The sequence below is a fragment of the Podarcis melisellensis genome (assembly GCF_964234715.1).
Source record: "Podarcis melisellensis genome assembly, chromosome: 10".
Taxonomy (NCBI): Eukaryota; Metazoa; Chordata; class Lepidosauria; order Squamata; family Lacertidae; genus Podarcis; species Podarcis melisellensis.
Window position 1 is genome coordinate 54,075,173 of NC_138542.1, and position 12,051 is coordinate 54,087,223.

The window sequence follows — 12,051 nt, forward strand, 5'->3', positions numbered from 1 at the left end:
ACAACAAAAGACAATTCATATAGAGCAGGGTGAGGTACAGTGTTATCTCCACATTTCCTTCACAACAACCCTGTGTGGTAGGATCACACTGAAAGAGAGTGAGTGGCCAGAGGTCACCCAGTGAGCTTCACGATCCTTTGCAAGTAAGTTGACATCACCAACTGAGTTTGCTCCCATATAAATTGATTTAGAACCACAATACAGTGGTACCTCGGGTTAAGAACTTAATTCGTTCTAGAGGTCCGTTCTTAACCTGAAACTGTTCTTAACCTGAGGTACCACTTTAGCTAATGGGGCCTACTGCTGCTGTGCTGCCGCCATCGTGCAATTTCTGTTCTCATCCTGAAGCAAAGTTCTTAAACCAGAGGTACTATTTCTGGGTTAGTGGAGTCTGTAACCTGAAGCGTCTGTAACCCGAGGTACCACTGTATAGTACGTTGTTTACTCTTTTGGGATCTGCCCTAGTAACCTAAGAGTTTGTGGGATTAGATTTACTCCTTTATTTTTGGGAGGGGGGATTTGGCCCTTTGATGATCACACTCCCAGTCACTGAAAGGAGCTCCTCCACCCCTTTCCCTTCTTATCTTGCTAATCCACACCCACATTTGCATACAGGGTTTATTTCCTCATTTGCTCTGGCAGAGAATCAAAAGCATTGCTAAATAAAATATTTGGTTGTGTATCTACAGTGCATAAATAGCTTAATCAAATGCCATTGCTTTCCTGGCTTACGCTGGCGCTGTACCAAGAGGAGCTAGTCAGAACAAGATTTCAAAAAGAAGGGAGCAGCGAGTTGGGGAAGCAGGGATGGGCTGTGCTCACCACTGGCTAGGGCTGCTCCCTGATTCTTTGTCTTAGCACTGAACCCAGGAAGCTGCTAAAATCTCATCACTGGTGCATCTAGCTTTGTACTGTCTGTGCTGACTGGCAGAGGCTCTCCAGGATTGAAGCAGGGACCTTCAAAACACACACACGCACACATTTATGGGCACTTTATCCCAGTGTGTGCATTTTTCTAAACGTTACTTGGCGTGAGAACTGCACGGCCAAATTCTGAAAGTGTGAATTTTGAACGATGCTTGTGTTTCGCAAGAGGAAAATTACGTAAGTCTGCCTTGAAATGAGAAGTGAATCGGATTTCTCCCCCATCCTTACTTAGATTCTACATTAAAGGCTGTGAAGCCTCAATTGAATTTTCAGCTCTCTTAAAAATAAGGACCTGCTTCTTACTAGCCTCAGACCACGTGGAGACCCACAACTTAACCTGGGACTGTAGGAAGGACTCCCCATTGACCCAGCTGCACTATGGCTTCGAATGCTGAGGGCTGGCATCAGCACCTGGCATCTCTGAACAGCTGCCAGGGCCCCCTTGGGAGGGCCAACCATTGAGGCCTGCCGTGGGCCCTCCTTTAATTCTTCATGGACCTGTCTGATACACTGGGCAGCACTACATGACTGGATCTAGCCACCATTTTAATTTCCCACAATGCTCCTATGGCATTGTGGGAGATTTAAATGGCCACTCCCCAGCCAACCAGCTCTGCTGCTGCTTCCCAATAAGTCGGCACGCCTGCCAGAGAGCAGTTTTTGCATGCCCACCTCACCCCTGAAGCCCCATGAACAATATGCTTGAAGAACTACCTCTTAGATTCCAAATTCTATTTCACGACAATTAAAAACACTGCATAGTCCGATGTAACATATTTATCTCTGCCACCTGCAAACTCCTTTCGGTGCTTTGGCAGCTGTAGCCTGCCCTAAAACCCAGCATTGCCGCTGGGCATTTTAAGGCATTCTCCAGGGCCTTGGCACAAACAACAACAGGCAAGGATGGGTGGTTTCTCCTGGCGCCATGGCAACCCGGGTCACGCTGACACAGCCAAACCATCTGACGCCTGTGCTTTAGTCAAGCGCACAGCAAATATGTCAACCACACTTGGTAATGGCAGCAGTGATGAGGGGAATCAAACCCCACCCCCTTCCCAGACAACATGGCCCCCTGCAAAGTCTGCAAATTCAACACACTGGGAATACATTTGTGACAAAATCACCCTGTATGGAAACAGAGTGGGCCGTTCTCGCCCGACAACAATTGTCACCAATTTCAGTGGCATTTAGAAACAACGCAATTAGGTTAAGATACGATACAATAATCTTTTTTGTCATTGGCCCATACAGAACAACAAAATTGAAAAAAAATCTACATCACACATTCAAAAACCCACAAGCCTGCAATCTCAGCTATCCCAGCCTGGTAACCCCCTAAAAACTCTGATACCCCATAATTGAATACAATATACTCCCACAGAGACTACCTTACACTGCATTTAAAACCAAAATCGCATTTGGATAGAAACTGTTTCTCAGGCAGCTAGTCCTAGTCTTTATAACCCTGTACCTTCTTCCAGAAGGCAGAAGCTGAAAGAGATCATATCCTGCACTATCTCTGCAGCTTTCTTATGACATCTGGAAGCACAGATTTGATCCAAGGTGGGAAGAGTGCACCCAATTATTCTCTCCACAGTCTTTACAACCCTGGACAGCATTGTTTTTCCCTGACAGTGCAGCTCCCAAACCACATACAGAGACCATAAGTTAAGACACTCTCAACAGTACAATGGTAAAATGCCATCAACAGGTCCTTTGGGAGATTATTTTTCCAGAGGATTCTCAGAAAATATAACCTCTGCTATGCTCTCTTCATCAGGTCTTTGCTGTTTTCTCCCCAGGTTAGGTCATCTCTCAACTCCATTCCCAGAAATCAAAACACCAAGACCTGTTCCACACACTTCCCCTCAATAATAAGTGGCTGAATATTCAATTTGCATTTCCTAAAGTCCACAACACTCTTTTTTGTTTTCTTTAAGTTAAGAGTAGTAGAGATGAGAAGAAATTGGCTAACAGGTGCATTATTAAGAAAGGCCAGCATCTAGAGAACGAAGCAAATGAAGGCTAAGTGGAGCAAGGTGACGTAATAGCATATGATGAGCCGGCAGTGCTGGATCAAACCAAAGACCTATCTACTCTCACATCCTGTAGCTAACCAGATATCTCCACGAAGACCATGAGCATAACCTGACCCCTTTTCCACTTGTGTTCCCCAGCAAATGGCATCCAGAGCCATGTTGCTTCTGATACTGGGTGTAAGAAAGCAGTCCTTCACACAGCGCTTAATTGAACTGTGGAACTCACTCCCACATGAGGCGGTGATGGCCAGCAACTTAAGATGGCTTGAAAAGAGAATGAGACAAATCCTGGAGAAGGCTACAATGGCTACTAGTTATGATGACTGATGCTCTGAGTATAGTTCCTGGGATTATTTAGTGGAAGCCACAAATGTTTAAATGTTGCTTTAAATGTATTGTGCAGGTGGAGTCCAGGTGTTACTCCACACACCCTCTTCATAACTAGATTCCAGGTTCCCCCGGAGGCGAAGGAATGACTCCTTAATTAATTTGAGGGTGTAACGTCAATGTGACCACAAGATTCATTACACCTGCAAACACCTGTTTGCCAAAACTCCTTCCTCAACCGTATGGCATGAGCAAACGATCAGTGAACGTGCACAGGGTCTAACTATTAGCTACAGAATTTTGGAAATTAAAGCTTGCCATTGGGTCGAGTTCGAATTACTGCATCCTTGGCTTGCCGCGAGAGATTTCCAGCCATTTATAAGAGCTGCAACAAAGGTTAAAGTGCTAGTTAGGGATTAGCTCTACAGATAATTTTTCATTCTATGTTAATTTCCCAAGTTAAATTATACTCCACTCTCCAGTTCCTGTCAACACAACCCTATGGATGTTTTTGTCTGAAAGTAAGTACTATGACAGGGACGCAGGTGGCGCTGTGGGTTAAAGCCTCAGCACCTAGGACTTGCCGATCGAAAGGTCGGCGGCTCGAATCCCTGCGGCGGGGTGCGCTCCTGCTGCTCGGTCCCAGCGCCTGCCCACCTAGCAGTTCGAAAGCACCCCTGGGTGCAAGTAGATAAATAGGGACCGCTTACCAGCGGGAAGGTAAACGGCGTTTCCGTGTGCGGCTCTGGCTCGCCAGAGCAGCGATGTCACACTGGCCACGTGACCCGGAAGTGTCTCCGGACAGCGCTGGCCCCTGGCCTCTTGAGTGAGATGGGCGCACAACCCCAGAGTCTGTCAAGACTGGCCCGTACGGGCAGGGGTACCTTTACCTTTACCTAAGTACTATGACATTCAAGAAGGCTTACTCATGGGCAAGTGTGTCTAGGATTGCAGCCTAAATGAGTTTCGTCCATGTGCTCAGATCAAGAGGAAAGTCTCAGCTATATCCACACCATACATTTAAAACACAACAATACCACTTTAAACAGTCATGGCTTCCTCTAAGGAATCCTGGGATCTGTTGCTTGTTAAGGTTGCTGGGAGCTTTTAGCAGATCCTTGTTAAATGTTGATCAAAAGTAAAAATGTACAAATGTATGGAAAAAGGTAGTGTTGTCAAAAGGGAGGGGGTTTTAACTCCCCCATCCCATGTTCAGACAGATGAGAAGAGAAGTAAGAGGGTTACAGGGACAAAGCAGTAAATCATCCCCCTTGCAGTGTCTGTGTTTAACACAGAAACAAAGACGCTATGCAGCCCTTGGTGGAGTCTGGAAACCAGGTTAAAATGGGGCCAGAGAACACTAAGGAAAATTACAAATTACCAAATATTGCATAGCAATATTTAAATTCAACCAAAATTGATTTTTGCACTACCTTTATATTTTTGAAATGCGTATAATATTTTTATTTGTAAAAGGGATGAACAATTGTATGCAGAAGGTGAAGTAGTGGTCTGTCGGAGAAGGCTCTTCTTTTGAAGAGAGGTGTATGCAGAAGGTGAAGTAGTGGTCTGGGCTGGAGAAGGTAGAGGGAAGTAGAAAAGGTGAGAGGTAGAGGGTAGAGAAGTGAGAATGTTGGAACAGGAGGAAAGTTGGGCAATTGCATGGTCTGCACCTGGGACCTCTCGCACTCTGTGACCTACAGATGCTTTGGGAGGAGTACCCCTCCTCCCTGTGCCTTGGAATGAGTCCTCAGTTACGGCCCCGATTTTGGGTTCCATCAGATTTTGGGCTGCGTTAAATTTGACAGAAGGAGCCTGTGGCTTTAACACTTCTGACCATGGTGTAGCTATTCGACACCTGGCAACAGAAAGAGAGAAAGTAGCCCATGTTCCTGTCCCAACCTGGAACAGATGGGACATGTCTTGGTTGACTGAGTGGCTTCCAAACCTTGGGTGGCTTAGAGGACTTGTAATGATGTTAATAGACCAATCTTGCTGCTTTTCTGCTCCTGTATACCCTGCTTAACGCAATGTCTGCAAAATATGATGCATAAAATGATGTTATGAATGATTCGGCCCCAGATTACAGCACTGACACGAGAATACCAGCCAGTACCTTGGGACGAGCCGAAAGGCTGTCCAAAAGAAGAGTAGGGAATGAAGGAATGGGTTTCCCAAACCCCAAAACTGACTGTGCAGGCAGTTTTTAAACTGCACCAAAATCCCCATTTCTCCTTAGCTAAAATGCATAAACTTTAGCCGTTGAGCAAATGCAAAACAAGAACACAGCTCTCTCCCTTATCAGTTTGACTGCAAGACTGGCCTTGACTTTACCAGTAGAACAGACACAGACATATGTCCTGACCACAAATGACGCAGAGACCCAAGTCTGGGACTTACCAGAGCATGTTCTCAGAAGTAGTGACCTCTTGCTCCAAGATAGGAGTAGGAGCAGGAATATCCTTTTATGGTCAGAAGTACAAGAAGGAAGATCCTTTTATGGTTGAGAGTACCAGAGCAGGAACATATGTGATGTCAACCTGTGTACGTACGCCGACGTGGTTGGGCTCCTAGGGGAGGAGTGAGAGGGTGCCTGGAGGATATATAAACTGCATGAAACCTGTCATTTCTTTGTACTTGCTGTGGACTCACCACGCAGGTGCCTTCTGCTATCCGGGGAGCAGAATAAACTCTTTCTTTGAACCAACCTCGGTGTCATTTTGACTTCCTTCCTCCTGTCCCGGAGCAACGCAGACCCAGTTGGTGAACTCCAATAAGGCTACACCATTTTCCTCACAGAGCTATGATTTCCAGAGTGGTTTTGCAATTAATCCCTCTCCCCAGGAAACTCCAGAGGTTGGTAGTGTTATATATCAGATGTTCATAAATTTACAAGGTAAACACATACATAAGTATTGTAAACCTCATGTCTGAAATAGTACAGGAGAGCAATCCTGAAACCATTTTGACGGTCCCAAACTGACCTCAAATATTTCTCTGCAAAGAGGAAGGGAATGGGAAAGCCTGTCCATTGTCTTTTTCTTACCTGTCATAAGGGTGCATGTGTGTATTAATAGGCTGAGCCTGTGACCTGGATTCAGGAATTAAAGTATTTACCATCAACAAAAGAATGGCCGGGCTGTCCGGGTAATGCAATCAGTGACCATTATCAGGTATCCTGGCAGATAGGATTTCTGCTGTAGACTGCCTCTTTCTGTGATGTACGTATGATGTTTTGGGGATGGTCTCTGGCTACAGAGTGGGCAATTTCAAAAGTCTATACAGTGGTACGTCTAGTTTTGGACTTAATCCGTTTCAGGGTGCTATTCGCACCCCAAAAAGTCCACAACTAGAGCACCTCTTCCGTGCATGTGCGTGGCACAATTGAATGTTTCTGCACATGCGCTAAGCACGCAGATCGCTTTTGCACATGTGGGAAGCACACAAATATCTTCTGCGCATGCATGCATGGTGAACGCAGAAGTAAACACTTCCGGGTTTGCTGCATTCGTAAGCTGAAAGTCCGTAACAAGAGCGGAACGTAACTAGAGGTACCACTGTATAAGGGCTTGCGCACCATCGTTCTGGGTCTCTTCTGCCTCCTGTGTGTGGCGAGTGAGCACCCTGTTGCAACAGTTAATAAAGATCAGGCTTGCTAGCTGCCTTGCTTCTCAATATTCTCTGGTTGGCCTCTGTTATTTCATCCTTTTGACAGGGGACCTACTTAACGACTCTATACAGACTCTTGGATAAGGGAAAAGGAGCAGTACTTTTCTTATAACAGTAGACTACAAGTCCCATCAGGTCTGGACATTTGCCATGCTTGCTGAGGCTGATGGGAGTTGGAAGTCTGACCTCAATCGTTTCTTTTTTCCTTTCCTTTTTCTCGGCTGAGTCAGCCCAGCAGTCTTTGTGGCCCAGCAACCTCATGCTAGCTTGTGCCCAGAGCAGCTGAAAAGTGTGTCAAGTGCTGTCCGTGGACTGTGAGTGCTGATCTATGGGGAGTGGGAGGACACAAGACCAGTTTCGGCAGCCCTCCTCATGTACTGACCCTGTGGCTGGCAGGAGGAGGCAGAAAAGGCCAGTTAGAACACTTCTGGGTAAAGGGCCTCTCTCTACTAAAGAGAATGCCCACCCGCTCTCAAAGGTACCTTTGCATGTACCCAGGAATACGATCTTTTCAAGGCAACACACAAGAACATTAAAAGCAACCACAGGAAGTACTCCACGCCACCAGCGTTTTTAACTTCCCTTGATGGAGGGTTTTATTTCCGTGCCTATAGAAATGGTTCTGAATAAGTCTTGTGATGCACTGGGAGCGTACGCTGGCCCACCCAAGTTGCTGCTGTGTGGAAGCAATCCAAGCGATCAGATGCAGCCCCTGCGATTCTTCCTTTCATTGCTGCTCTGTAGAAGCAGGGGAACTGCGTGCTTTGCCAAGAGATAAAACTTCGGTGCTCAGTCAGGGCTGCAGGTACGCTGCAAACTTTTTCACCTGCCAAGTACTGTAATTCTATTTTTTTTCCTTTATGTGAATCATTTTCAAAATACAGTGGTACCTCAGGTTACATACGCTTCAGGTTACAGACTCTGATAACCCAGAAATAGTACCTCGGGTTAAGAACTTTGCTTCAGGATGAGAACAGAAATCGTGCTCCGGCGGCACGGCAGCAGCAGGAGGCCCCATTAGCTAAAGTGGTGCTTCAGGTTAAGAACAGTTTCAGGTTAAGAACGGACCTCCGGAACGAATTAAGTACTTAACCCGAGGTCCCACTGTATGCAAAAGAGGTACACTGTGTATACACAAATGAAGTCAAACAGACAAAAAGCGGGCAACTTCAGGCATCATGTAAATAAAATGAAAACTTTCAACACAAATGCCATTACGGACAGGTATTATACCTAAGTGGCTCCCTTACATCTTATTCTCACGACCCCCCCTGTAGAGTAACTTAAGGTAAGAGGCAATGCCTGGCCTTAGGTTACCCAACAAATGTCATGGCTTAGCGGAGATTTGATCATGGCTACAACACACCGCCTTGTCAACAAAAGAGTAAATACAGCCTGAATGATATGTTAGAAGGTTCACAGTGCTAAGCTGCTCTGGCTTCTGTGCAAGCCCCAAGAGATGTAATATATCGTGCCTACTTTCTGGGACGCGGGTGGCGCTGTGGGTAAAACCTCAGCGCCTAGGACTTGCCGATCGTATGGTCGGCGGTTCGAATCCCCGCGGCGGGGTGAGCTCCCGTCATTCGGTCCCAGCTCCTGCCCACCTAGCAGTTCGAAAGCACCCGTAATTGCAAGTAGATAAATAGGTACCGCTTTATAACGGGAAGGTAAACGGCGTTTCCGTGTGCTGCGCTGGTGCAGCTTCGTCACGCTGGCCACGTGACCCGGAAGTGTCTCCGGACAGCGCTGGCCCCTGGCCTCTTAAGCGAGATGGGCGCGCAACCTCAGAGTCGGTCACGACTGGCCCGTACAGGCAGGGGTACCTTTACCTTTTTACTTTCTGAGAAGAGGAATTACCGGAGAGGCGAGCTTTCTTTACTAAGTAATGGAACACACATGGGCATGAATTAACTGCCTCTAAAAAAATTAAGGCAATCTTCTCTCCCATTCTAAACATAGATAGATACATAGATAGAGTGATGAGCAAGCTCTCCAGCGACGCATTTCTGAGACCAAGGTGTATGCTTGGAGGATGCATGGAGGAATAGCTTAACAAATGAAGAAACAGAAGTGGAGCGATTTGCAAGCTCAGATAAACAGGGGGGCCGGGGCAAGAGTATCAGATGTGTTTTGGCTGCCTTATCAGAAACCATTAATCACAACGGCCTCTGTTTCTTGGGTAAAGCAAACTTATGAAACAGAGCAGGAAATCTGCCAGATCAACAAGCGGCAAGATAATGACTGGGTTGCAAGGCTACCGGACTCTGAGAACGGGGGAGGGAAACAGAAAAGGTGAAGGCTTATCTAGATAATCAGTTCAAAATGTGCTCCGTAATTGCGCAAGTTCCAATACAAAGGCTAACAGTGCAGTATCTGGCACACAGAAATAAAAGGAGGGATGGTTCCATGTGCTTGTTTTTAAAAGGGGCTAATTCTGTACATGATCTAGGAAAGGGAATGCCCTCCAGATATCAGGCACCAGCTCCCATCAGCCTCAGCCAGCATGGGTTTCCAAGCTGACAAACACACTTCCCCCTCTACATTTTGTTATCATAACAACTCAGCAAGGTAGGTTAGGCTGAGTGGGGATTTGAACACTAGTCTCCCAGTTCCTGGGACGCGGGTGGCGCTGTGGGTTAAACCACAGAGCCTAGGACTTGCCAATCAGAAGGTCGGTGGTTCGAATCCCCATGACGGGGTGAGCTCCCATTGCTCGGTCCCTGCTCCTGCCAACCTAGCAGTTCAAAAGCACATCAAGTGCAAGTAGATAAATAGGTACCACTCTGGCGGGAAGGTAAACAGCGTTTCTGTGCACTGCTCTGGTTCGCCAGAAGCAGCTTAGTCATGCTGGCCACATGACTCAGAAGCTGGCTCCCTCGGCCAATAAAGCGAGATGAGCACCGCAACCCCAGAGTCGGCCACGACTGGACCTAATGTCAGGGGTCCCTTTACCTTTACCTTACCTCCCAGTTCCTAGTCTAACACTCTGACCGCTACACCACACAGTAGTCCAACCGTTCGTGGAGGGAACCATATTAGCTATCCCAATCTAGAATGCAGTTCAGCCTTCCCAAGAATGACCTCTAGAATCCTCCCCTCTGCAACACACATCCTCCCCAAAGTGTCCTGCATTTCAGCTGCTCTCTGCCCTGTGGCACATAAGGACTGCTATCCAGGAAAGTGTGAAACTTCGTCCCCCTGGGTGCAATGTGCTAACTCGCTGCAGAGCTCTTTGGATCCGAGCCAAACTCTACAGAAACCTTTGCCTGGCAGCAACTCATCAAGGCGAAAAGACAAAAGTTCCCGAACCAAGGACATGTGGGCCACTCTTGTTAAAAGAAACAAAAAACCCCGCAAACACACTGATCAAACATCTGGTGAGGATGAAATCCAAAATCCAGTTCTCCTCGGTGCAGTTTGTTTTATGGGGGCAACAAAAATATAGATGCACAGCCCACACTTTGCCTGAGGTCTTTAGCTCTTTTGCAAGTTCCTACTTTATAGGCTGAGCAATGGCAAAAATATCATGCCTTAGCAAAGGATTGCATATTGTTGCCCATCCACAATTTTGCAGCAACTATCCTGGAATTCAGTGACCAGTGTGGCATAACTACCACAATGCCTTTAGATACCCACTCTCTTGGCATCTACCTCGATCCACCCAATTGTAAATATATATCTGTATTTTAATAGGGTAGTGCGCTTTATTTGTAGCTGTACAGTGGATGCTCGGGCTGCAAACATGATCCGTGTGGGAGGCACATTTGCAACCTGCAGTGTTCGCAAACCGCAGTGCCACGTCTGCGTGGGTTGCAATTTGCTGCTTCTGTGCATGCGCGAGTGCCAAAACCCGGAAGTAACCAGTTCTGGTACACATGTAGATGCAGACAGAGACACGTCCAAAACAGCATCATCTGTGCACCATAAAATGTAATTAGCCCTATACCTTTTAAGAACACCTTTGTAATTGGTAGTCATTTTAGTTACAACTTTGGTTGATAGCTGTCATTCTTTTCTTTTATTCCCCCCCAACCCTTATATATACTGCATTTATTAATTCCTTTGGACTTTTTTTAAAAGGCTGGTTGATACATACATAAAGCTATTTGTATGGGCTATATTACATTTATATGCCACTTTTTCTTCCAAAGATCTCAAGGTGATGTACATGGTTCTCTCCTACCTCCCCTGTTATCATCGCAAGCCTGCGTGGCAGGTTAGGCTAAGGGACTGTGACTGATCCAAGGTCACCCACTGAGCTTCCCACCCCAGGTCCTAGCCCAACAGTCAAATCCTACAAACGTGATAGCCAACGTGACACCAGGTGCACAGAGAAAGGAGGCTCACATGTAATTCCCCACTGCGAGCGGAAGAAAAAAAGTCTGTACAGGACAACTGATTGCTGCAAAAACATGATGTACTTCAGTCTTCATCACATCCTGTCACAACACCGACCTCTGAAACAGTTGCATAATTTGGTGCAATCTAAACAGAATGTAAACAAACAGATTTCTTCCAATTTGCCAAAAAATAATTTATTCATGTGAAAACCGATTTGGAAAGTTGACAGCGTTTCCCCAATTGACACAAAGCAGAGTGTAACAAACAGTAATACTGGAGCTGGGGGGGGGGGGGATAGAGAGGTAAAGTGTCTAACGTTGTCAGTTAAGCAAGGGCAGTGTGTTTCGAAGCTCTCCTGGAACAGCCAGGCAATAAGTCATTGAAAAGGACTGCCTTGCAAGGGGACTAATGCAGCGTGGAGCCCAACCGCTTGTGCTGAAGCTTACAGCTATGCAGGCTCAAGGCAGAACTTCGCAATGTGGCAGAAGTGGATTGGGCACACTTACTTCCTTGGAATATAGCCTTAGCCAGGGATGCAAGGACAAGCACGCTATCTCAGCCCTAACCCACCCTGCTGCACTCCCCAAGTTGGAAGGAGCATATTTCGAAGAGGAGAGCCCTTTCTACTCTTCCAGGGTTTCCAAATTGTGTGGGGATCTGGCATGAGCACGTCAGTCTCCCCGACAGAGATATTCAGCCTTCACCACACGCAAAGGCTATGGGAGGGGCAACAGTGAGGGGCTGGAGG